This window comes from Prionailurus bengalensis, chromosome C1 (genome assembly GCF_016509475.1).
Source record: "Prionailurus bengalensis isolate Pbe53 chromosome C1, Fcat_Pben_1.1_paternal_pri, whole genome shotgun sequence".
Classification (NCBI taxonomy): Eukaryota; Metazoa; Chordata; class Mammalia; order Carnivora; family Felidae; genus Prionailurus; species Prionailurus bengalensis.
The window spans coordinates 192,192,487-192,218,714 of record NC_057345.1 but is presented as its reverse complement, the minus strand read 5'-3'; the positions used below and the strand labels follow the sequence as shown (position 1 = coordinate 192,218,714).

The 26,228-nt window shown below is 38.7% G+C and overlaps 1 protein-coding gene and 1 pseudogene across 2 annotated transcripts in view; both read right to left on the bottom strand.

The window, feature by feature from the left end:
- Positions 1–26,228, bottom strand: part of PARD3B (par-3 family cell polarity regulator beta) — a 1,020,722-nt gene that overhangs the window by 133,905 nt on the left and 860,589 nt on the right. The window lies entirely within an intron of this gene.
- Positions 9,136–9,961, bottom strand: LOC122481678 (annotated as a pseudogene).

Below are 26,228 nucleotides of genomic sequence, written 5' to 3'. Positions count from 1 at the left end.
CAAGGGAAGGCAGAAGAGAGGCAGAAAAGAAGAGGATTGTAGGAGGGAGAGAAAAATACACGATCCAAGGTGCTTTAAAGGCATGCCGGTTGCCGGTACTCACAAATTATGTCCACAGTTTTGATAAGAGCTGGGAGGTGTGCCCTTAGAAGCATGGATGGTATCTCTGAGAAATTACAGACCATGGAAGATGTGTCCAGATACTTGAGGTGAGCAAATCACAGTCAATTTTTTTAATGGCCAAAGCAAACGCTAGAAAACTAGAGGTTAATAAGTTCAGTGCTCATTTCAAGCAAAATTCTCTGGAATGTATCAGTAGAGGTAACTGGAGATCATCAACAAGAGTCAGTGACAAATGTTAGGTGTGCAAAAGAGTTACAAAAATGTAATTGCCAACAAGAGCCTTCTGTCTTGGTGGAGCAGCCATATTGGGCTGACTGCAGCTTCTGAATAGTAAAGACCACCTTGTGCCCTTAGAAAGTGTTTGAGGCAGAGACCAGATGGAGGAGACAGTGACTTGTGTGTCCTGGGAAGTCTTTCACCTAGGGGAACTTGGCAAGGAGGCATTTCCTGAAGTAGGATATACCACCTCAATCCTGAGAGACAAGGGCCAGAGAAGCCTGTGGGATCACTGACACTCAAGCATCACCGCCGATCAGGGGGAAGAGACAACCGGAGGGAGGCTGTGCTGACTGGGAGGCCAGACAAGTCATACTAGCCAGGGAGGTTGGCCAGGCCAAGCGTGTGACAAGAAATCTCTGTGATCTTAAAGCTAAGAATGGCGCCACCTGGATTCATTCATTCATTTAATACATATTAATTGAACACCAGATGCCTCAGTAACTACGCTGGGATCGGAAACAAAATATAGTTCCTACTTCAATATCTCACTGAAGAAATAAACAAGTAATATCTGTGCTAAATCCTGAGTAACACATTGAACTTCACCTAGGGGAAAAAAACGCATAGAGAGAAATGGCACTATGGCCATTTAGAGCAAGGGTCTTGGGTAATGCAACCAAGGTTGTGGGCCTTAGAAAGTTGGGAGGATAAGGACAGCTTTAGAAAGAAGAGCTTCAAATAGAGAGTTATATTTTGAGAGGCATTTGTAAAAGGCAATGCATGTAGGGAACAAAAGACAATGTTCCCCAGTTCAGCCACTCTAGCATCCCAGACTGAGCCTTGTCCAGGTTAGGGCAGCGTGTCACAGGGAAAGCACAATGGATCAAAAGAAGTGCTCAAGGAAGGTTGGGCCCAATGGCATTTCCTCACTGGGGAAAGGCAGTGCACAGACAGGGCAACCAAAGCTACCCATTCTCATGGATCTTCATAGGAAAGAGTACGGGTGTGTGGCTAAGGGAGATGGAAGCCTCAAGAAGGAACCCTACATCTCTAGCTTGAGCAACTAGGTCACTGATGGTGCTCTAGATTGAGGTGTTAGAGTCACAAAACAGCAGTAGTAGGCAAGAAAGGTTTGTAATTAAAAAGGGGTATTAATTAAGTGAAGACCAAGTCTGTCATTATAAAATTCTGGAGACATGACATCTTGAGAGGATGATCAGTTTACCAAGATTAAGAGTTAAACACAAGGAAAGAAAAGGTTCTGCTCTAAAGCACTTTCTTCACTCTTCCTGGCTAGAATGAATACCACTGGTAAGGGAGGAAGGATTGCAGTTAAATGAGAATCACATGGGTGTTATACTGTTATAATTAGTCACCTTCTGCCTGAGTTAGCTGTTGACAAATCTTTATATGATGGGACTACATGTACTCCTGTGTGAAGGCCAGGCTCTATTCTCCTGTCTCAGGTAGACTTTTAAGTTGAGCTAGATCGTTGGTTCTGTCTTCTTCCAGGCAAAACAAGGACAGATCTGGGATGTGATTAGACTTGCATCTTGTCTCGCTCAGCCCATTTTGAGATCACCTCACTGTGTAGCAGCTGACACTTAAGTTGGGGCCCATCTCTCTAGAGATGGAAAAGGTAGAGCTGACAGATCTGTTCCCTGGGAGTGGAAATTGATTGTTTATATGTCTTTTTCTTACTCTTGCCGGTAAACTCTGTGAAAGAGAGCAGCAGTTTGGGGTGTAAGATAAGAAAAAGTTTCCTGCCGTGGGAGCTCCCCTTAAATGAGAGGGTCTTCCCATTACCCGGGACTCCATATCGGGAAAACTTCAAACGGAAGCATCAGCCACCATTGGAAGTATGTTGAAGGGATTGTGGTATGTCCAATATGGCAGCCAATAGCCATACGTGGTTGTTGAAAACTTGAAATGCAGCTGGTCCAAACTGAGATGTGCTGCAAAATGTAAAATACACACCAGATCTTGAAGACTTAATATGAATACAGGAGTGTAAGACAGCTCTATAATAAGTGTTTTGAATACGTGTTGAAATTATATTTTGCACATATTGGGGTAGATAAAACATAGTGTAAAACTAATTTTACTTCTTTAAATGAGGCTACTAAAAACTTTCTACACGCACTTCCCGTGATATTTCTACTGCACAGACCTGCTGTAAACTAATGTCATGCAGCCCCACTGTCCTGACATCAGGCTGGTCTTAATGATTCTGTTCTTGATTTGACTGTTTCCCACATAGAGAAGAAATTCTCATTAATTGAGACCATCTTCCCATTTGTTACAACTCAGTGGCATTTTCCCACAATTAATAAACACACTGAGATGCAACCCAACCTCCAGAAAAAAATTTCTTGTTTTCTTTCTTTCACAGTTATAAATGGTTCTAGTGGTATCAACTTTTGTTGTTGTTGTTGTTGTTCAAAAAAAGGGAATAAATAATTTAATCTCAAATACTGGCATTCAAACAAAAACACCCAAAAGCACATACTCTAAACTTTCATGCAAACTAGTTTCGGGTGCAGGTCAACGGGGATGATATCCTTTATCAGAGAAGTTAATATCTAGTTAAAATATTACCAATCCACAAATAATACATGATTTTAATATAATGGCCTTTATATCAAATGATGGGATAAATAGAGCCATTGAGACTCTTAATTGAATGGGGTGTGGTGTGAAACATGGATTAGTTATTTGCAATGAAAAACCTTTTCTTGGCAGGTTTGTCGAGAAAAGAAATCCAAATTTATGTCTACTTATATGTGGAGACGGAGCATCAGAGCATGTTGCTAAAGCGCAAGCGGCTTCTCAGAGAGCAGCAAGAGGTCAAAACAGGGACCCTGCTGCAGGCCCAGGGCGGCAGTCACAAAACCAGCATGACCAAAGAAAGTCATACTCTCCCTTCCAGGAAACAGAGCCCGAGCGAGGCTGTGGGATGTTCTGGCCCATTAAGGCATGAGCCTTCTTGGCCATCTCACTGATAGGACGACACGACAGCTGAAACTTCAGAAGGTCTTAAAAAGATTTGCTGCATATTTATTTTAAATGATTAAAACAATGCCAACGAAGCACTGCCTTTTTCTGGTCTGCACCCTCGCTAGTCACAGTGTGGTCCCGGGGCCAGCAGGGCGAGCTGCACCGGGAGCTTGTTAGAAATGCAGAACCTCAGGCCCACCTTGGCCCTCTGGAATCAAAATCTGCATCTTAACAAGATCCCCTGGTGGTTCGCACGCAGTGCTTGAAAAGCCAAGCTTTGCCTTTGTAGAAATACAGTCTCTGTCACAGCTGCTTCCTTTCTGTATGGAGAACCCCAAGGAAGGTGACCTCCCGCATCTTACTTTGCTTATGAAAAGAGCACCAGCGAGTTGGGGATCCTGGTTGGAGGTAGCTTCCTACCCATCACTGGTCAATTAATGCAGCTTTTAGCTGCAATTATTGGACATCACTGCTCCCCAGATGCTTCTGGCGTCTACAAACAGGTTTTCACCCCGTCCTTTCCATGGCACCGGTTTTCTCCCGGAAGTACCTATTTTCTTTCCTTTCGCATCAAGCTGATTTTTACCAGAATGGAAAAGCTTTGAATTATCAGTTTTTCTCACGTGAACCACTGATGCCTTTCTTAAAGCAGAAGGGGCTTGCCACTCAAACGCCCATAATTGCAGCAAGAATTGCCTCTGGCCTGGGGACTGTTAGTCAGCAGCACTATTACCTCCCCCAAGGCAAGGTTATAGATTTGGACTTTTTGCACATAGGGGAACAAAAATGAAATAGGATTCCAGAGAAAGAAAAATAAGTTTTAAAAAAGAATTCGATAGTCAACATAGCACAGTGGTTAAGTGTCTAGGCTCTGTGTTCCGGGTAACTAGGTGTAAATCTTGGCCCGGCCCTGATGATATCAGGCCAGTTCCTTGTCTTCTCTGCAACTAGGGTTCCTCATTTGAACCTTGGGGACAGTCCTAGTACCACCTGGTCAGGTGGTCAGAAGGTGAGGTGATACATGCAAAGCAATCACTACAGCATGTGCCATAGCAAATTCTTAATAATGTGTAGTGTTGGCTATTATTATTCATAATCCTTAATTTTATTTCTTTCTTTTTTTTTTTTTTTTTCAACGTTTATTTATTTTTGGGACAGAGAGAGACAGAGCATGAACGAGGGAGGGGCAGAGAGAGAGGGAGACACAGAATCGGAAACAGGCTCCAGGCTCTGAGCCATCAGCCCAGAGCCTGACGCGGGGCTCGAACTCACAGACCGCGAGATCGTGACCTGGCTGAAGTCGGACGCTTAACCGACTGCGCCACCCAGGCGCCCCATTAATTTTATTTCTTATCAACATACATAGTTTGGTTTCTGAGTGACATTAGGCCAAACTTCAGTTGCATTTAACTAAATATGTATATGTAAATGCAGCAAAACAACTTCTTTAAAACATGCTGAAATGTCAAATTGCTCTCATTGTCCATAGACGAGGAGGAGAACTATTTGACTTACTAGAAATATAACAAAATCCTACCATTGCAATGGTGCAGGTACACAGCCTCAGCATTATAAGGTACACTGTTGAACCTAGAGCAGCCCAGTGTCGACTAATTAACTTTTCAAGACCTCCAAGGGTCTCATGGGTGTTTTCCAGGTTTCACCAAGCCAAAGAAGGCTGGAGAAGAGGAAATGGGATTAACTTCTTGATTGGAAGGGTGATTAAACACTGGAACAGGATACCAAGGGAGGCTGCAGGATTTCTATCTCTAGGGAACTTTTAAACAGGAGACACAACTGTCTGGCCTACATGATTTGGGTCTTCTGCCTGGAAGCAGGCAATTGAATGAACTCAAAAGAAAAATTATCTTTAATGTTCATGTTTTCTTAAAAAACAGGCAGAATTAATTTCCTTTCCAACTTATCGGAAAATACACGCCCGACTGCCCTCCACCCCGAGGTTCCCAGCTCCCCTCCTTGACCACTCTAACTGTCCTTAGCATGGCTGTGATTTACTTGTTCACATGCCTGTGTCTCCTCCACGAGACAACACGGTCCCTGAGGCCAGGGCACGGTTGTTGCACAGGCACACATGGACACCTGATTCAGAAGAGGAGTGGGGTGGCCATTTAATTGCACAGATGGGAAGGCAGTTAAAAGAGCCTTTGAGAAGTGCCAGGGTGGCTCAATTGATTGGGCAACTGACTCTTGATTTTGGCTCAGATCATGAGCTCACAGTTCGTGAGTTTGAGCCCCACATCGGGCTCCATGCTGACAATGAGGAACCTGCTTGAGATTCTCTCTGCCCCTCCTATGATCTCTCTCTCTCTCTCTTTCTCTCTCTCTTTCTCCCTCTCTCAAAATAAGTAAAATAAACTTGAAAAAAAAAAAAGAGAGAGAAAACTGTCTGGGTGGCTCAGTGGGTTAGGCGTCTGACTTCAGCTCAGGTCATGATCTCGTGGTTTGTGAGTTCGAGTCCCACATCAGGCTCTGTGCTGACAGGTCAGAGCCTAGAGCCTGCTTCAGATTCTGTGTCTCCCTCTCTCTCTGTCCCTCTCCCCCTCGCACTCTGTCTCTCTCTCTCTCAAAAAGAAATACACATTAAAAAAAAAAAAAAGAAGTATCCACTGCAGGTTGAAAACAATATACTGCAAATCTTGGCCTCTCTCACAGAATTAGAATGGCTTCTTAAAAACCCCATGGGTTTTACCTACTCTAACTCAGAACCATGCAACACGTAGAAAAGAAAGAAAATATGGCTGGCTACCTGAGATGAAGGTTTTAGTGCAGATCCCTTCAATCTAACACTTAGCACTAGTCCATTTTCCTACTTGGTAGCTTTTATTCCAAAGGAACATCCCTGAGGCTACCGTTACGGCTGCATGGTGTGTGAGAAGGGTGGGTTTTCCTCCTTCAGGAGGCCTGCTTTGTGAAAATGCTCTCTTGGTAAACAGAAAGGCCACAGTCTATCAGGATTTCAGTTCAGCATGCAAGTGACTGGCCTATAAACATAATTTTTTAACAGCTTTTCTTCAGCAACTCTGACTGTTTAATTAATCTTCAGCCATTAACCATTCATTTAAAATGCCACTTACGAAATCTTAATTTTGCACATTATCAGCTGGTTCACAAATAGCTAACCATGAGCAGAAGCATAATGATCTCTCTCTCCCTGTTCTTAGAACTTACCAAGCTTATAGCCAATTTTGGCTTCTTAATTAACCATATGCATATAAGCACTTAAATTAAATGACAGTTTTTTTTTCCTCAAGAATTAATGTGCAGTGAAATGTTAACACTGACATCATTCTGCTGTCTTTTGAAGGGCTTGAATGCAGTGCCTTGGCCAGGCCACAAGTACTCTGGATGCCCAAAGGTGATACAGGTGCGAGAATGGTCCTCAGACCGGTTGAGTTCCCCTTGTTGATTTTACTCTTGCAATGATATTATGCATGCATTGTTCAAATTCTTCAACTTTCATCTTTTAAGAAAAATAAGAGAGGTCATCCCCAAGACATTCTTTAGCACTGGGCATTCAGAAACAACAAATCCAGCAGCATATTCCTTTCCCGTGGTTGACCCCAATTAGGTGAGTCAGTTCAAACCAAATAAGAGGGCAGGGAAAGATATTCAGGGCAAAAAAATAATTGTCAGCTGATGCTAAAATGACTTTTTCTCTAACTAGGCCTCTGATTATTAGAGCCTACAGAGAAATTACTTGCAATTTTACAGGTGTCAGCTGGGGTCGAGGTCCAAGCTAAAAACTGGGCACAGAATTGTTCAGGATGGTTCATCATAGAACAGGAAGGCTTTGACCCATGAGCCAGTGCCTGGGTCATAGCTGAGATTTGATGGATAACCCCCATCAAAACCAGCTCCAGTCTTTAGGGACTAGACTATGAGTCTGTAATTGATTTGATTGGTGGCAGTAATAAACATTATATTTTGGAGAATTATGGTAATCTTGGGCATTTTTCTTTTTCTTGTGTCCAAATACAGAGATTCCAAGGACAGGCCTAAAAATAATCACAAATGAAAGTTGTGTTGCATCATCTACTAAAACTCCATGCTCCTGGAATGAGGAAAATTGTTAGAGGGTTTATTAAAAATGTTTTACAACACTGTGGGAGTGAAAATGGGAAAAATAGCAGACCATTTTCTGAATCACAATGTGAATTGAGGTACAACACCTCTGAATTCATTAAACACGTAGTGTAGGAGACACATCGGTGGTTATGAGCCTCGTTTTAGTTATATTATACCTGTGCAAATTACTGAAGCTCGTTTTGACTGAGAATTCATGTGCAGGTGTCAAAAAAAAAAAAACAACCCACAACCAAACAAACATTGACTGTAATTAGAAACATAAATGTACTGATTGAGGAAAGAACTTAGAACCAAACATGCGCATAAACAATTTGAATCTCAGCAAACTTGGCATTTTGTAATCCTGTTAGCAATTCAGCTTTTAATCCAAGTAAGTACTTAAAATACAAGCATATCTTGACTCTGCAATTTCTGAGGCTGGATTCCAAGAGAATGACAATTTAGCCTCCTGGAAGACCTTTCAGGCTGAAAGGAATCATGATAGCTTTCCAAAGAACAATGTATAAAATTCACTAAGCTACATCCATTCTGTGATTCCTTCACTGATCATCAATTCATCTAATAAACATGTATTGGGTACCTACTATGTGCTAACCTCTGGGAATGCAGATATTAAAGGTAAGTCTTGCTCACAAAAAGGTACAGTCTTGTTAGGCCAATGTGCAGTCACCCACAGAGTTTAGTTTTGATTTTAGTATTTTCCCTTTCAAAAACTCCCTGAGCATTTTCCTTTGAGTTAAGAAAGTAAAGGCGACTGTCAAATTGTTGAAAGAAGGAAGAAAACTTAACCTAGTGACTCAACCAAGTACGGAACCCGGGCCACCAGTATCAGTGCCATGGGCAGCTTGTTAGAAATGTCAATTTTAGGGCTCCACTTCAGAACTACTCAGTCAGGAACTTGGTGGTTCAACAAGCCCTCTAGGTGATTCTGATGCAAAGCTCACATTTGAAAACCATTACCATGGATACTTAAACGTTGATCTTTGACTGCAGAAGCATACATGTGTCAGATTAATAAGGCGTCTCCTAGCCCTGAGAGTAAGTGAGGGGTTGGAAATGGGTTAGATTTCTGGGAGTGAGGATGCATGTCCCTGAATAGGCTGAGAATGATGGGTGCCCTGAGATGTGGTGAAGAAAACGGGGAACCTTTTCTATATTGTGATCTGTGCTACGGCATACCTCTTGGGCCGTATGGAAGAAAAGGTACCATACAGACTGATTAACTCATCCTCTGTTCTCTGCCTGGTGTTGGCAAGAGAAACTTCTTTCCTTCTTCCCACATGCCAGCCTTTCCACATCAGGATTTCTCCCCATGCTGCTCTTCTGTCTGCAATGCTTTCATTTGCCTTTCACCACCAAACTACTCTTGGCTACTCACTCTTCAAGTCCCAACTTAAATGTCACTTTCTCAGCTAATCTTTCCTTGATCCTTCACAATGTCAAATATGTTTCTAGCACCTGGTGCTTCTCCTTGGTAGTACTTATGATTAAGGAGAATTTAATATTTGTCTTCTCTAGTAGATCATAAGTTCCATGACATTAAGGACTTTGTCCAAATCTCACTCAATAAATATTTGTTGAACGAATGGGGATTTTTTTATTTATTTAAGAAACTGTTTCTTTTCTGTCAACCTTATTTCCAATTTGTTTGCCTTTGTGGAAGAGCAGCTTAAGACCACTTAGTGGTTGCTGCTAAGCATTCAGTGGTCTGAGCAGTGGGAGGTATAGACCAGTCTTCAGTTGGGGGGGCTGAGCACTCCAGTCTTCAGTAGGGAACTTCATGTCTTCAGACCAGCCTGCAACTTCAGGTTGAGTAGCAATGAACTCAGGAGCAGGAGCAGTCCATTCACCCTGAAATTCCTCCTTGGACACAGCCTTTTCAGCAGTGGCCTGCTCTTCCTTTTCAATCTCCTCAGGATCTCTGTAGAAGTAGAGATCAGGCATGACCTCCCAAGGGTGTTCATGGGCAATGGTGCCATGCATGTGCAGAACTTCCCAGGTCAGCATCCACCACATAAGACCCACTGAGTGAGCTCCCTTGTTGTTCAGGGATGGCAATGTCCACAAAGCACAGGGGAGAGTCAGTTACACAGACCAATGGTAGGCAGGTTAACATAAGATGCCTCTATGAGAGGCTGGTAGTCAGCCCTGGCATCAGGAACCACCATAGGCCTTGGCTCTCAGAAGGCTGCCTGGATCTGGTTAGTGAAGGTTCCAGGAGCAAAGTGGCCAGCAACAGGAGTGGTTCTAGTAGCAACAGCAAACTTCAGCGCAGCTCAGTGGCCAGTATTCCTGGATGACATGACACTTACATTAGCCGGGTTTTCAATGGCAACAATGGCATGGAATGCCAGCAGAGACTTCTCCCAGGTTCCCTTCAGATTTATGGTAGACACCACCACTTTTCTTTATTGATGTGCTCTTCCATCTGCAAGTCAAGGTTGGTGCCACCTAAGTGGGTTCCTGTTGCAAGGAATTTGAGGACAATCTCCTCCTTCATTTGCAGGACATTAAGGGCTCCTGCAAACTTGTGAAAGGTTCCCGTGAAGCAACAATGGGAACACAAAACAATGCCATATGGACACGTCCCTGGGTGGAAAGGCCGAATGGGGAGTTATTAAATCATAAATTATATGGAATTCAAATGAGTATTAAAGAACCATGTTTCCTCATACATCATCAGCGGTAATCCCCTTTTCTTATATTTTTTAGATATTTCTATTTTCTACTTCCTTGCCTGATGGATCTAGTAAAGGAAAGGGCATCTTAACCAACAGTGGCAGAAAAATGAGAAAAGAAATGGCTAACATTTGTTTGAGCACTTAATATGAGACAGCTAGTATTATAGGTTTGAGCTGCATTAACTCTTCAAGTATCTAAAAATTCTATGAGACATGGTATCATTTTTTACCCTGGAGGTGAAGAGAGGCTCTGAGATGTTAGATATTCTAGTCAAGGACCACAGAGTGGTAGAATTCAGATTTACACCTACGATTTATATCCAACTTCAAATTCTATGCTTTGACCACTAGAAGAAAGATAATCATCTCAAGACAAGTAATAAACTGACAGTTAAATACTGTTCAAGGGGCAACACAATATATGCAAAAGGTCTTAATACTGAGAATATATTAACTGCTCAATGAATACTATTATTAGATACCATCACTATCATCATCACTTCCCTCAACCTTAGTCTTGAAAATCCTCATAAATATGCTTCTAGAGCCTAAAACCCACATCTGAACAGATTCTGGACATACTTTATTTGATAATAGTTAAGTTTGGAGAAATCCTCTCACAGACAAAAAAGACCCAAAAGGAAATTTATGAACTGAGCCTCTTCAAAAGTATAGACTCAAATGATATGAAAATCACCATTGAAGTCTACTGCTTTACATTTTTTGCTTCCCAGTAAATCGGTTTTGAGACTTGGAAATCACATACGCTTGTGAAAGTTGTTTTCCAGGCTCTAAACTGGAATAAGGCACATTACAAGCCTTTTGGTACTATAATGTCCCAAAGTTCTAAAACACTTAGATCTATATCTGCTTCTTGTTCTTGGCATTTCTCAATTTTTGCTCACTTAAGTCCCCAGAAAAACCAATTTTTAAGACATTTGCCAGCTTTCACCAATACCGGCCTCACTATCAAAATAAAAAGGCAGGAACAAAGCTGCAGCAAGCAGAAGCCATGGTAGAAGTGGAGCGCCACTGGATTAATTCTTTTTATGGAAGAACGGAGACATTAACTGCAAGAGAAAACAAACCTATCCTTCCTCTTGCTCAACATGGTCACTGAAATGGTGACGATGGCCTGGAGGGTCTCTGAGTGAGAGCATGGTAGGGAGAGACACTGTTTGGAAATGCTATTAATGTAAAGGTTCACAAGACCAATGCTCAAGGGCATAGAGTGACTGCTCTTCTGTGGGGCATCAACAAGAAAGACCAACATGAAAAACACTGAATGCTAATGCTAATGACCAATGTCTTCTACACCTTGCCCCAAATCAGTTTATATTTAAATTCAAATCTGAAATTGTTTATGAGTGCCTGCTCTGTACCAGATCCTATACATGTGGCCTTCATATATAGTAGTATGTTAAGTCCATTAATAACAAAGTGTATTAACTATAAATTTACATTGTCATAACATTAACACTTAACATTAAAAATGGATATGGGAGTTCCATTTTTGATAATGGTAGAATAGTTTGCTGCATTCTCACTTTCATGAGAAGAACCAGAATAGCTGGACAAACATGAGGAAAAAACCTGCTCGAAGGCATTGGAGAATGAAAGGAGCCAGAACTTGAGGGACCAAGATTGATTCTGACATGTAGATAAGCACACTGAATCAAGCTTAATATTCTGTGGTACTTTTCTCTGCAAGTTTTTTGCTAATTCATAAGTGGCATAGAATCAGATGCTAAAAAAAAAAAAAAGAAAAAATGAGAAGAGCTTAAAGGCTAAGGGACTTGGAGACTAAGAAGAGATTTTGACATTCTTATAAGATTGGCAAGATAGAAATTAGAGTCCATGGTCTACTTAGAAAGAAGGGTCTGGTAAACAACTCAGATTTATACTTAGGAAAACAAAAAATACATCCCAGGAGTACAGGTAAACGACAAATAGAGTACCCTTTACAACAACTAAAATCCAGCTTCCAGTCATCTAAATCTCAGATGAGAATAAATCAATATGGCCCTAAACTGCCTGGCAGAAACAAAATAAGTCCTCTCTGGAAAAATAACGTTGGCCTGACATTATTTCTACAATTTTCAAGCACTATATCGAGCATTCAGTCAGTGTACAACAGGAGATAGGACCAAAGGACTGAAAACAAAGTGGAAAATCAAACAATAGCTAATTAAGATACTTCTATGATTAGGCATGGTCTCAAAATAACTGTAATTGATATAGTCAATAAAAAGATGACAAGATGGAGAATTTCATCACAGAAGTATAATCTCAGGGTAAATTAAATGGACATGTTAAAACTGAAAACTACCATAACTAAAAATAAGAGCTCAATAGATGGGTTTAATAGAAGACTGGACACAGATGAAGGCAAGATCAGTACACTGGAAGACAAGGCATTCAAAAATAACCAAACTGGATCAAAGGTTTAAAAAAAAGAAGAAGCACAGAACAGAGAGAAAAAAACATGTACCTGTATAAAAAGATCTAATATTTTTGCATCATTAGAGTACCAAAAAAAGAGAGAATTGGACAGAAACAACAGTTGAAGAGATATTGGCTGAGAATTTTCCAAAATTGATGAAAGATAGATTTAAGAAGCTCTACAAACCCTTACCCAGTTTTAAACACAACAACATGTATGCACATGCACACACATGTAAAGCACATTTTAGTAAAACTGCTGAAAACCAAAGACAGGGGAAAACTTTAAAGCAAGTGAAGACAAAAAGGTACATTATCTTCAAAGGAGTAACTGACAACAGACTTTGGTGAAGACACGGAAAGCCAGAAACAATGGAATGCTATTTTTAAAATGTTGAAAGAAGAAAAAGATCTGATAACTAGATACCCAGAGAAAATACTCTCAAGAAGTAAAGATAAAATTAAAAAAAACATTTTTTAAAGGAAATAAAAACTGAGAAGATGTGCTACATTACAAGAAATACTAGGGAAGTCATAAAGGTTAAAAGGAATAATATTCTAGATGGCAGCAAAGATATCCAGAAGGAAATAAAGATACCCAGAAGGAAAGAAATAGATAGAGTTAAATAGTTACCATATAAAACAATAATTACAGTGCACTTTATGGTTCAAAACATATGTATATTTAAAATACATGAAAATATAGCCTAAAAAATAGGAGGGATTAAATGTTGTTGAAGTATTCCAAGTTCTACACATTGTTTAGGAAATGAAAAAAGTACAATAAAGCCTTGGATTGTGAGTAACTTGTTCTGCAAGTGTTCTGCAAGATGAGCAAACATTTATAATACATTTTAACTTGATAAATGAGTGATGTCTTGCAATACAAGTAGTATGTGATGCTGAACGTCACATGATCACAACTGAACCAATGGTTCTTGTCACTCTCTCTTGCTGCGGGATTGTGGGTGATCATCTCCCACGCTTTGATGCTTCACCTCAGACTGCTGTGTTAGGTAGAAATCAGTGATTTTTCAGAACTTTGGAAGGTGCCCACAACTGGAACTGGTGTATTTTTTGTCACTTCAAAGCATCTATGGACAGTCCTTTGCTTTTCCATAGAAGAGTAAACTTAGGAATTCTTTGCTTCATTCTAGGTCAGGCTGACTGCAGATATAGACTCTTTCCTCTGCTGCCTTATTGTCAGTTAAACTTAATATAGTATATGACAAGAGTTTATTAATACTGTACTGTAGTCAACATCTGAGTGAGCATATACAATGGTCCCCATGCATAAAAAGATTCCACGGAGCCAACAGATAGCAGTGATTCTGTTAGTGATAGTGAAAGTCGTCCTACACAGTAACCCTCTTCTTTCTTGTCTCCCTCACACCAGCCACGAAAGTTTTTAAAGGTAAGTGCAGGTTTGTTTATTTTTCTTCATATTTTGCATTCTCTTTATTATTTTGTGTTATATCACAGTATTGTATCATCTTTATATGAATATTTGGAATGAATCATCTGAGTTTCCATGATTTCCTATGGGGAAATTCATTTTGATATACAGGTGCTTTGGATTACAAGCATGTTTCTAGAACGAATTATGCTCACAAACTAAGGTTTTACTACACTACTTTATTTTGAAATACAATAAATGAAGAATGCATCTTTTGAGTATTAAAGGAACTAAAAGGAGGGTAGAAGAATGCATAACAAACTCACAGAGGTTACATAAAATTGACTCATATAAAATTCTTGGTTAAAACATTTTAAAAAAGGAAAAAAAGGAGAGAAAAATAAACATAGAATAGGTGGAAAAATAGAAAATAGAGAGTAAGTTAGAGATTTAAACCAAATTATATCTGTAGTATCATTAAGTGTAAAACAACTAAATACTACAATTAAAATATAAATTGACTGGATATCAAAACAAAATCTATTATATGCCTCTTTATAAAAGACATACTTTATTAAAAAAAATTTTTTTTTTCAACGTTTATTTATTTTTGGGACAGAGAGAGACAGAGCATGAACGGGGGAGGGGCAGAGAGAGAGGGAGACACAGAATCGGAAACAGGCTCCAGGCTCTGAGCCATCAGCCCAGAGCCTGACGCGGGGCTCGAACTCCCGGACCGCGAGATTGTGACCTGGCTGAAGTCAGACGCTTAACCGACTGCGCCACCCAGGCGCCCCATAAAAGACATACTTTAAATGTAAAGATCCAGAAATGTTGAAAATAAAAAGATGAAAAATATATACTAAACAAATATTAAGCAAAAGAAAGATGGTACAACTATATCAATATCAGGCAGAGTAGACTTTGAAGCAGTAGTCATTACTAAGAATAATGTAATAAAGGGTTAATAATGTAGTAAAGGGTCAATCCTCCAGGAATACATGACAACCATACAGTTTTATGAAACTAATAACAAGCTTCAAAATATAGAAAGCAAAAGTTGACAAGACTAAAAGGAGAAATGAATACATCCACAACCATAGGAGGTTATTTTAATTTTAAAACAGAAAGTAAAAAATCTACAGAGCATATTCTCTGACAAAAATGTGATAAAATCAACAACAACAACAAAAAGGAAAATCTCCCATTATTTGGAAATGAAACAACACACTTCTAAATAATCCATGGATCAAAGAAGGTTCAAGGAAAATTAAAAAACAAACAAACATTGAACTGTATGAAATATAAGCACAGTATGTCAAAATACATAGGATACAGCTAAAGCAGAGCTGGAGAGAAGTTTATAGCATTAATGTTTCCATTAGAAACATTCCATAAATGTCTCCATTAGGAAAAAAAGAAAGTCCCAAATACAAAATCTAAACTCCTTATTTAAGAAACTAGAAAAAAGAGAGAAAAAAAACAACAAAGCAAGTATAAGGAAGGAAATAATAAAGAACAGTAATCAATAAAACTGGAAACAGAAAAATAATAGAGGAAATTAATAAAACAAAATAAATAGTTGGTTATTTGAAAAAAGTCAATCAAATTGACAGCTCCAACAAGACTGACAAGGCAAAAAAAGAGAGAGGACAAAAATTACAAATGTCAGGAATGAAACAGAGGGTGATATAACAGGCTCTGCGGTTCAAGAAGGGAACATTCTATCAACAGAACAATAAAGAAATGCTAGGAACAACTCCATATGTAAATTTGACAACTTAAATGGACCAACTCCTGGAAAGGGGAAGCTACCATGATTCACACAACATGACATAATTGGAGTAGTCTTGTAATTATTAAGGACATTGAATTATAATTAAAAACCTCCCAAAAAAGAAATCTCTAAGCCTAGATGGTTTCTCTGGAGAATTCTACCAAACGTTTAAAGAAATAACTCCAGTTATACACAATGTCCTCCAGAAAAAAAGAGGTAACACTTCCCTTCCCATTCAATGAAGCCAATGAATCTTGGTATCAAACCCAATGAGAGTACAAAACAAAAGAAAACAAAACAATAGACCAATATCTTTCATGAACATAGATGTAAAAATTCTTATTAAAATATTAGCAAATGAAATTAAGTAATACACAAAAAGAATTACATATCATGACCAAATATGTTTTATTCCAGGATGCAAGGGTGGCTCAATGTTTGTAACACCATAAATGTAATCTAAAATGCTAACAGGCTAGAAAAGAAAAATCATATGATCATATAAGATGAAGCAGAAACATCATTTGACAAAACTCGACATCCATTTATGATGAAAAAAAACCCTCATAAAACTAGAAACCAAGGATAATTTCCTCAATTTGATAAATATATATACATAAAAACCTAAGTGTAGCATGATATTCAATGGGGGAGAGATCGTATGCATTTCTCCTAAGATCAAGAAGAAGTCAAGAATATTTGTTCTCACATTGCTGTTCAACATAGTACTGGAAATTCTAGCCAGTGCAATATGGCAAGAAAAGGAAATTAAAGGCCCAAAAGATATAAAAAGAAGAAATAAAGCTTATGTTCACACAAAAACCTGCAGATGATTATAGAGTTCTATTTGCAGTAGCACCAAACTGGAAACAACTATAATTCTCTCAATAGGTAAATGATTGAACGAATTGTGGTGCATCCATACCATGGAATATTACTCAGCAATAAATAGGAATGAACTACTGATACCTACGAGAGCTTGGATGGATCTCAAGGTCAACAGGTTATGTGAAAAAAGCCAGTCTCAGAGGTTACATTGTTCCCTATTTATTTCATTCCATTTAGGTAGCATTCTAGAAATGACAGAATTATAGAGCTGGAAAACAGATTAGTGGTTGCCGAGGGTTGGGGATGGTTGAAAGAAAGGTGTGTAACTATAAAGGGATAGCATGGGGAATATCTCTGTGGTGATTAAATAGTTCTGTATCTTGTCAAATTCCTGGTTTTCATATTATACTATAATTAATTATATTGATGTAACTATAGTTAGACTTCACTAAGAAAACTTAGTGAAGAGTACAGGGATTTCTCTGCACTATATTTGCAACTTCCTGTGGCTTTATAAAAAGTTCAGAATAAAGAGTTAACAATAACTATGACTATATAAAATGTGACTATATGTAATAACTATAAGCATATGGTTATGAAAAAAGCAAATAAAAATACATGAAGTCATATTGACCCACCAAATGAAAAAACAAAAACAAAAACTACTAAATGGAGAAGAAAGAGCTGTTTAGAATTTTCCACCCAACTTCAGTTCATTCCTAGGTGATTCCTAGTAATCTTAATGACAGAATGATGTAAATGCCTAGATACTAGCATATATAATATTAACTTAAGCTTGAATGATTCTTATTAACTGACAGATGCTTTTTTTGTATATATCTGTATATAGTATGTATATATGTAGTTAAATCCCTGTAACAATCTTATGTAGGCACTATACTTATGCTCACTTTATAGATGAGATAACTAAGCTAGTGAGAAGCTAAAAAATCAGTAGAGAAAGTGGCATAAGAATATCCAGCCAGGCTTTGCTCTGGCTCAGGCCCAGACCACCTACTGACCTTGATGCACAGAAAGTCCACTGTATTTGCATTGAAGAGAATATTTCTCCTAGCCTTGTGCTCAGAGATGTTAGCAATTTGGAAAGTGAGAGGCCGAGTAATGACCAAGTTTGAGGGAATCCAGAGTGCCTGCTCGGGATTAATTAAAAGTCTGTGTAAAGTTACATCTCTTGAATTCTATTTCTGGATGGGTTCATATCAATCCTCAGTCAGGTCTCCAGAGGGGACGGTATTCTACCACATATAAATATTAAAACATCTCTAAGATGTTGGATATTTATGAGTACTAACATTAAAACTATCTTTTACTGCCCTTTCTCATCCCACTGATTATTTATTGTTTGAAAAGATAAATACAGGAAAGCAATTGACCTAACAATGGCCTATACCTGATTACACATTGCATTAAATACAGAAATTATAAAGAGGGCACTTTGGAATCTGTGTTTAACATCAGCAAAGACTGTAATGAAAAGGTATGTGGCTTAGCCTAATAGATTAATGCAAACCACAGGTCACAAGAGGCCTGGAGTAAGTGTGGTAGATTAACACAAATCTAGCACTACTACAGAGAGGTAAGTCAAGGCCCAAGGATTCCGATACGTCTTTGTACCTCCGTAGCCTTGAGTAGAGTGCTTTGTACATGATAGGCATCTAATATTCTTTTAATGGAATGAATGAATGAATGAATGAATGAATGAATGAGGGACAGAAGGATGTCTGGCAGGTGAGGAACAACAGGCAAACTTTTTGCATGGGCTTAGTGGCTTTGACCATTTTTTACTGTAATCTACAGTAACAAATGAATTTTGCATCATGTCCCAGTACTCAGCTACATACATGCCCTCCATATATATACACATGTGTACATTTTACATACACATAGAATCTAATTAAAATTACTAAATAATTCTTACACTTATTATAAGCTATGCAGTGATCTTTTCTATCCTATTTTCTTAAAAAAATGTTGATTGATTTCAGGGTGTACTCATAAGTTACAACCTGCAGTTTGAAGAACCCAGCATAGGTGGAAGCTGACGCATGGGTTTTGGATTTATATCTGGGTCGAAACACTGGCTATGCCAACTTATTACTTGTGGCACCATAGGCAAGTTTCTTAATTTTTCTGAGCTTCCAGTGTCCCATAGGTTATCTACATTTGTTACTTCTGAAAGCTGACAATTTAGTTACAGACAAGTCTAGCATAATCCCAAGAATAGGGCTCTCAGAAGACGGAAAAGAAAAAAATTAATGAGAACACCAAGTTTTCTGTTCTCTTTCTAAAGCACAAATCTGAACATGACATCCCTATTTCAAGGGTTCCCTGTTGCTCTTGAACTAGAGACTAAATGTTTTATCTTAGACGATAATGACATTTAAGAGTATGGCTTATGTTGACCTTCATTTCTTGCCTCCAGCTGGCCTAATTGACGTACCACAGTCTATATATTCTGATACATGTAGTTCCATAAATGCACCATATTTTCTCTTTGGCTCTTTGCACATGCTCTTCTACCTGCTCAATAAATTTCTGCTTAGATTCCTTCAGAGAGCCTTCTTTGACCACCCAGATCTGCATTCAGTGCCCCTCTCAAGTGCTCCTATAGCATCTTTGGCCAACCCTTATTATAGCATACCACCATTAATATTACAAAATATCAGCTGTATTCCTCAAGAGGACAGAAGACTATATTCTGTTCTATTCTTTTGTGTTATTTATATGTGTAAAGAAATTCTGCACACTCCCTCCCACCTCCTCTTGGTAAACTGGGTAAGTTAGATAAATATATCTTAAGGATCAGGTCATTTGTTTGAAAAACAGTTAAGTCAGTGCTTAAATGACAGCTTTAAGAAATAAGAGTAACCCTTTGGCAAGCATTCCTCAAACGTGTCCACTTACTACCCGTGGTTGAAGATGGCAAGGGGGTGGAGGTCTTGCAGATGGATGGTCACTAAGTACTAACCCCCCTGGTCTAGCTCATGTATAATAAAGGAGAAGGTTATCTACATTTGTCACCCCTGGAAGCTGACAACTTAGGCAGACACAAGTCTAGCATAATCCCAAGAGTAGGGCTCTCAGAAGATGGAAAAGAAAAAAATTAATGAGAACATCAAGTTTTAAAGAGAGGGGATGGAGGAAAGTAGAGTTAATGGTATGTCAGTTACTATTAGCACTTATCTGGTCATAGAGATTTTTTCATTAAGAGATTTCTCATTATTGTTTAAAAGTCACTTAAAAATTGATGGTAATATGTTCTAAGGAAAAAAACTGATTGCTTTGTTCAACTGATGAATTTTAACTCTCTATGGAAACGGCATTTGTCACTGGCATTCCCAAAGTAAAATGAGATCACTTTGGCTCTGTTTGTAGAAACTAAAAACACATCTTCAAGTCATCTCCTGTATTTATTGTTCAAGTCCCTACACACAGCCTCACAAAACTGTGAGTCAGAAATGAGACCAAAAAGCCGTTAAACTAAAATAAAAGGAAAAGGAAAAATCACTAGAAAGGGGTTGGGGACAAACACCAACAGAGGCACGAGCTGTGTATGACTGAGTCATGCCTCCATGAAGTGCCAAATCTCTGGAATCAAGAAACTAGATATCAATTATTCTGCATTGTTCAAATAGCACAAGATATTTTCACACCCAGCTGTTCACACCTGGCTAGGAAGCTTTCCTACTAACACTCTTTCTATCCTTCATCACCCTGATCTTAGAATTTCCCAAAACATACTTTTCAGTGGTTATGAAAACCAAGAATGTATGTCCCCCACCTGCTTTACTCAAGTGATATTAGAAGTTACTCAGACTGATATATTTTGGTCTCAGCTATAAAAGAGGGTCTACATAATAAGGATAGCCTCCCACAGGAAGTTAATAATATATTTGAACAGAGTGCACTGTAGCATTAATCTATAACTTTTGCATTATTAATGGAAGTGAAAAACAAAGCAGAAAAGTCATCTAGGGGTAATCTGTTTGTGGTAGATGCAATGGGATGGCTCCCTACAAGCTACTTGCAACTCCTTTCTCTCTTGTCTTTGTTTACTGAGGATGAAATACTATGTCTCAATATCCTCTTGAACCTGGAAGAGACTTTTCAATATAGTTTTTCCTATTGAGAAGGTGTTGGGGTCTTCTGGGAAATTTTTTCAAAGGGATGGACTTGACTGGCATATTCCATTGGCTATTTGTGCCTTTCTTCTTTGAAAGTGGACATGAAGCCTACAGTTGCAACAGGGTTCTTAGAATCATGATGTAACATGAAAAAACAATCTAACTACTGGGGAAAACAGAGGAAAAAAATGGAAAGAAGTCACTAATGAGGCCTGAACCACCTAAATTTTTTAAAGGGTGAAAGAAATATATCAGTTGAATTTTTGGTTGTTTACAGCCAAATGGGATAGGACTTCTGGAGCTCACAGGAACTGGGCTCGTCATATTCAATAGTCAACTATTGAGTTCAAGTGGGAACTAAACAGATTCAAGTAGCAGGAAGATAACGTCAGTTAGTTCTGATGGCAAGCTTAGGGACATCTAATGAGGTAGGTATGATTTTTAACAAGCAGTTGACAAAGTAGGTAGTGTGTAATAGCTGTGCTCTTCACATGACAGATGTGAATCTGTGAATCTGTGGCAAATGACTGATCTAAAAGAATCTGAGCCATTTTCTAGTTTTCATGCCTTTTAAACCCTTGTTTTCTTTTCTGTCTCTACTTTTTAATTCTTATGATTGAAATACAGCAGCAAGAGTTTTGGATGGGATTAGGAATTAACTATCAACCATGTGACCATGAACAGATAGAATCTAACAGGTTCCTAAACCCAGGACTTTAGGGGTCAACAGCTAGATATAATCAATCACCTTCCTAAATAGTTGTATTTAGTTCAATAACTTTCTTTATAGCCCAATAATATATAATATCATCCAATAATATGTAGTCTAATGACCTTATTAAATAATTACAGTCAATATTTATTAAACCAGGCACTGGGATAATTTCATTTATTCCACAAACAATCCCATAGGAAATAGGGTATACTCATTCCTTCATTTTACAGTGAGGAAACTGAGGCTTTGAAAAATTAATACATTTGAACAACATTCCTAGAAAGACCGATACACCATCTCAGGTCTTTCCCAAATTTTATTTTCCCATATTATAATTTTTATAATATTTTTATAATATATATTTATAATATATATATAAGTATTATAAAATTATAAATTATAATTTATTTATAATTTTTATAATATGTCCTTTATGTACCTCTATTCTAATGGAACACATTATACTTTAATTATTTGTTTATGAGATCGCTTCAGCTGTTAGACCAAGTTCCTTGAGGGTAAGGAGAGTTTCGAAACTTCTTTGTGTAGATCTATGGGCTACAACTCAATGAAAGTGTCCTACAAGCATTGGTGAATACCTGTTGGGAATCAAGGCTGCTTAACTGGGATATTGAGGAGCTGTGTGCCATTGACCACCTTAATTTCACAGCTGCAGTATATCAGTCAATAAGTATTTAATATGCAGATATTAAGTGCCTAGTATTATACTGAACCACAGAGAGGTCTCATTTTGCATAATTAAATCTAAATGCACATATTGTGTGTGAATATCTGGAAGAGAAAAAAAGCTGTAGGATTCACCAAGAACAAGGAATTCCCTTCCTTGTCAGGGTTACTTGATTGGTAAATCAAGGGTTTCTCACAAACACAGTGTACCTCAATATCACTAAAATATTTTGACAAAGTCTTCCACAATGTTCACAGATGAACTGGAGAATGCACACTAAATAATAGTAGACTGGGTTAATAGTTAACTGAACATCCCAAAGAGTGTTGATTAATGGAGGTCTTGAGTGATGAGTTGCAGGGATTATACTTGACATTGATCAACGATCTCATCAATGACATGGATGAGTCCACAATGATTAAGTATGAGGATGGTATAAACCTAGGAAGGATAGCTAATATATTAGAGGACAAAAATCAACACCTTAAAATATCTTTATTGGTGATACCAATGGGCTAAATCTAACAAGCAAATATTTAACTAGGATAAGAAGAATATCTTTTGTTTAAAGAAGTAACTGTACAAATATAGGATTTTGCACAAAATATTTGGGAATATTTGGCTTGATAGCAACTCAAAATAGACAGTGATAGGGCTTTTAGTTAAAAAGTGCAGTATAAGCCAATAATGACAGCTTATATAAAAATTAGGGCTGCATTAATAAGTACAATGAATTAAGATCAAAAGATGCCAGAGTCCCATTGATTTTCTATGCCTTTTTTCCCCCACTGTATCTTAAATACGGTGTCCAGTTCTCCATGCCATGCTCATCAGAAGGCAATCATAAATTCAACAGATTTGAAAGCACTCAATATGGCTACCAAGAAGGCTACAGGTATGGGTTATAATTTAAATGACTAGTGCAGCTAGAGGAATTTATACTAAATAAATGATCACATTTCTCAAGGCTATGTGCTTGTTTTCTTCATCCTCATAAGTTCAGGTCTAAACACAGAGTCTGGCACATATTTAGAGCTCAGTAAATGTTTGTTAATGAAGGTGGTCATAACAGTCACTTCAAATATCTGAAGGAAGAACTACTAATGAGGCTTAGATTCTGTGTCCAGGAAGGTCAACTCAGGATTTATAGTAAATGTTGCATGGAGACAGCATTTGGGTAGAGACAAAGTGAGCACTTCTACATCAATTAGAGTAATCTGAAAGAAAAAAAGGATGTCTCATGAATTTCTGTCCCTGTAAGGAAGACAATACAGGTGAAATGACATCCGGTGAGGGATTTTGTGGAGAAGATGCCTCTGATGGATGGGATGTGAGACTTGACCCCCTAAAGTCCCATTCAACTCTAAGATTCTGTCAAATGATTCATTCATTCATTCATTCATTCATTCTAAAACTATTTACTGAGTACAGACTGATCTAGGGACTGAGGAGATGATGGTGAACCAAGGCATGCAAGGTCCGTATCCTTATGGAGCCTGGAGTTGAGACCAGTGGTCTCCAAAGTGGGCTGTGTGTATATCTGAGGTGAGAATGAAAACAGAGCCATTATTCATGGCCAAAAAAATCTCATTCTTTCATTAATTCCTATATTTTATAATATAATCTATAATGCATAGAATATCATTAGTAGGGTAAGTACGAATATATCACTTAGAAACAAGTGCCCACATTTTGAGGAGTAACACCCAAAAGTATTTTTACTGTTAGGGTATGTGATCAAAGATATTTGGCAACCTCTAGTAAAGAATGTCAAGGAATCATGTGAATGAATGCAAAACTGCAGCCGTGTCAGTCCCTTACATGCCTGGGACTATTCTAAGCTCACTCAAATACAAAGCCTTAATGTTCATATATTGTGGGAGCCCTCCAATCACTGGTGTCTCAGTGAGAAACCAACACATTCTACCCCAAGTAGCTGTCAGGCATGTGGAGACAGGACTTAACCCCTGCGGTATTCAAATCCCGAAAGAAGCAGGGCCATGAAAACCCAGTCTGATGATTCTGTCATAGTGGTAGGGACTGTGTTTAGCCACCATCATTTAGAGAAGAATCCTTTCTAAGCCAAGTTGTTCTTAGAAAGCCTGAAGATTCAGGGCCAAGCCTTGAGAAGCAGGGAGGTAAAAGCGGAAGCTAGTTGTCCCTATTGGAAAGCCACTGTGGGCCACACATATGACATGTTTCTGTGACGTAGAGAGACACGGACAGATAGAAGTTTTATATAGAGATACCAAAAAATGCAAAATGTAAGATTGCATTTAATCATCATAACATGTAAGGCTGTTATGATAATCCACCTTTTGCAAATAAGGAGGGGAGGGTAAATTGCCATTTAATAGTAGGTTCAAGCACAGGATGTGTATCACATTAAGGGAGGCTTTCCCTGCTCTACCCCGGCCCCACATCTCAGGACAGAGTCCAAAATCCCCAGCAAGGTGTATCATCGGCCTTTTGCCCAGCTCTCGGACCTGCCCATTTTTATCTCTTGCCATTTACTCTCTCACTCAGGTTTCTATTTTATTGAGCTTCTTGTAGTTCCTCTAACATACCATGGTTTTTCTCACCCCTACACCGTTCTCTATGCCTCCCACCCACCAGCTCCAGCTGCAGCAGTTGCCCTGTGTTTCCCATAAGTAGTACGTTTTCACGCTGTGCTCTCATTGCATGTGTACATCCTTGTAGCCTCCACTGGACTGTAAGCTCTAGAAAGGTACCCATCTTCCTCCTTGTTCCCTGATGAACTCTCAGGTTTGTTGAATTACATGCATGAAGATGAGACACAGCATCTCAGAAAAGTTAACTCACTGGAAATCATGCAATACTACCTGGAAGAGGATTGAACTAAGGTCAGTGTCATTCCAAAGCCCGAGATTTAACCTGCCATTAGCATGCCGGGAGACTAATGGGTGCCAATCCACCTATCTGGTTTCCTTAAGTAGGAAATGAGAGTACGGGTCTATATAGTGGTGTGGGGTAGGGAAAAGAAGGCTGTATAATACAAAGAAATCTAGAATAAAGTCCTAACTCCATGCTATGTGTGTGACATGAGCAAGTCATTCAACTTTTCCAAGCCTCAGTTTCTACAATGATAATGTTAGAAAGTTATTCTGGATGGCCGCTGAATTCTCTGGTTAACTCTGAAATGTGCTTGACCCTTGAACAACACTTGCTTGAGCTGTGTGGGTCCACTTATACACAGATTTTTAAAAAAGAGTACAGTACTATAAATGTATTTTCTCAACATTTTTCCCTCTAGCTTACTTGGTTGTAAGAATGTAGTATGTAATACATATAAAATATAAAATGTGTTAATTGGATATGTTATTGGTAAGATTTTTGGTCAACAGTAGGCTATTAGTAGTTAAGTTTTGGGGGAGTCAAAGTTGTACACAGATTTTCAACTGTGTGGGGCTCAGTGCCCCTAACCCCTGAATTGTTCAAGGGTCTATTGTCCTATTATGTAAGGAACTTCAAAGCTGCAACCTTTTCCATCTTTTTAAAAAAAATGTTTACTTATTTATTTTGAGAGAGAGAGAGAGAGAGAGAGAGAGAGAGAGAGAGTGCGAGCAAGCGCATATGTGTGTAAGCAGGGGAGGGGTAGAGAGAGAGAGGGAGAAAGAACCCCAAGCAGGCACTGCACCGTCAGTGTGGAGTCTGACGTAGGCTCAGTCTCCTGAACCGTGAGATCATGACCTGAGCCAAGATCAAGAGTTGGACGCTTAACCAACCGAGCCACCCAAGCATGCCCCCACTTTTCCATCTTATAACATCAATGCTCTCTTTTTCACCAACCTTGCTACGTTCTTACCACCTTATCAATTCTCATCACATTGCAATTTCTCTCTGCTCCTATCTAGCTGCTGAAATTGTTCTAAATTAATTGAAGACCTCTTAGTGGCTATTTCCTAAATCCTCTCTTTATTTCTCTTTTTACTGATCTCTCTGAAGTATTTGGAAGCCTCACTTCTCTGGTCTCTGCTAAACATCTTTCTCTTAGTTTGAAACCAAAGTTTTGGACTGTTTCTTATTTTCTCCTGTATCCAATGCCACTTTCTTATTCCATGCCCTTCCCATCTTCCAATGCTGTAATCA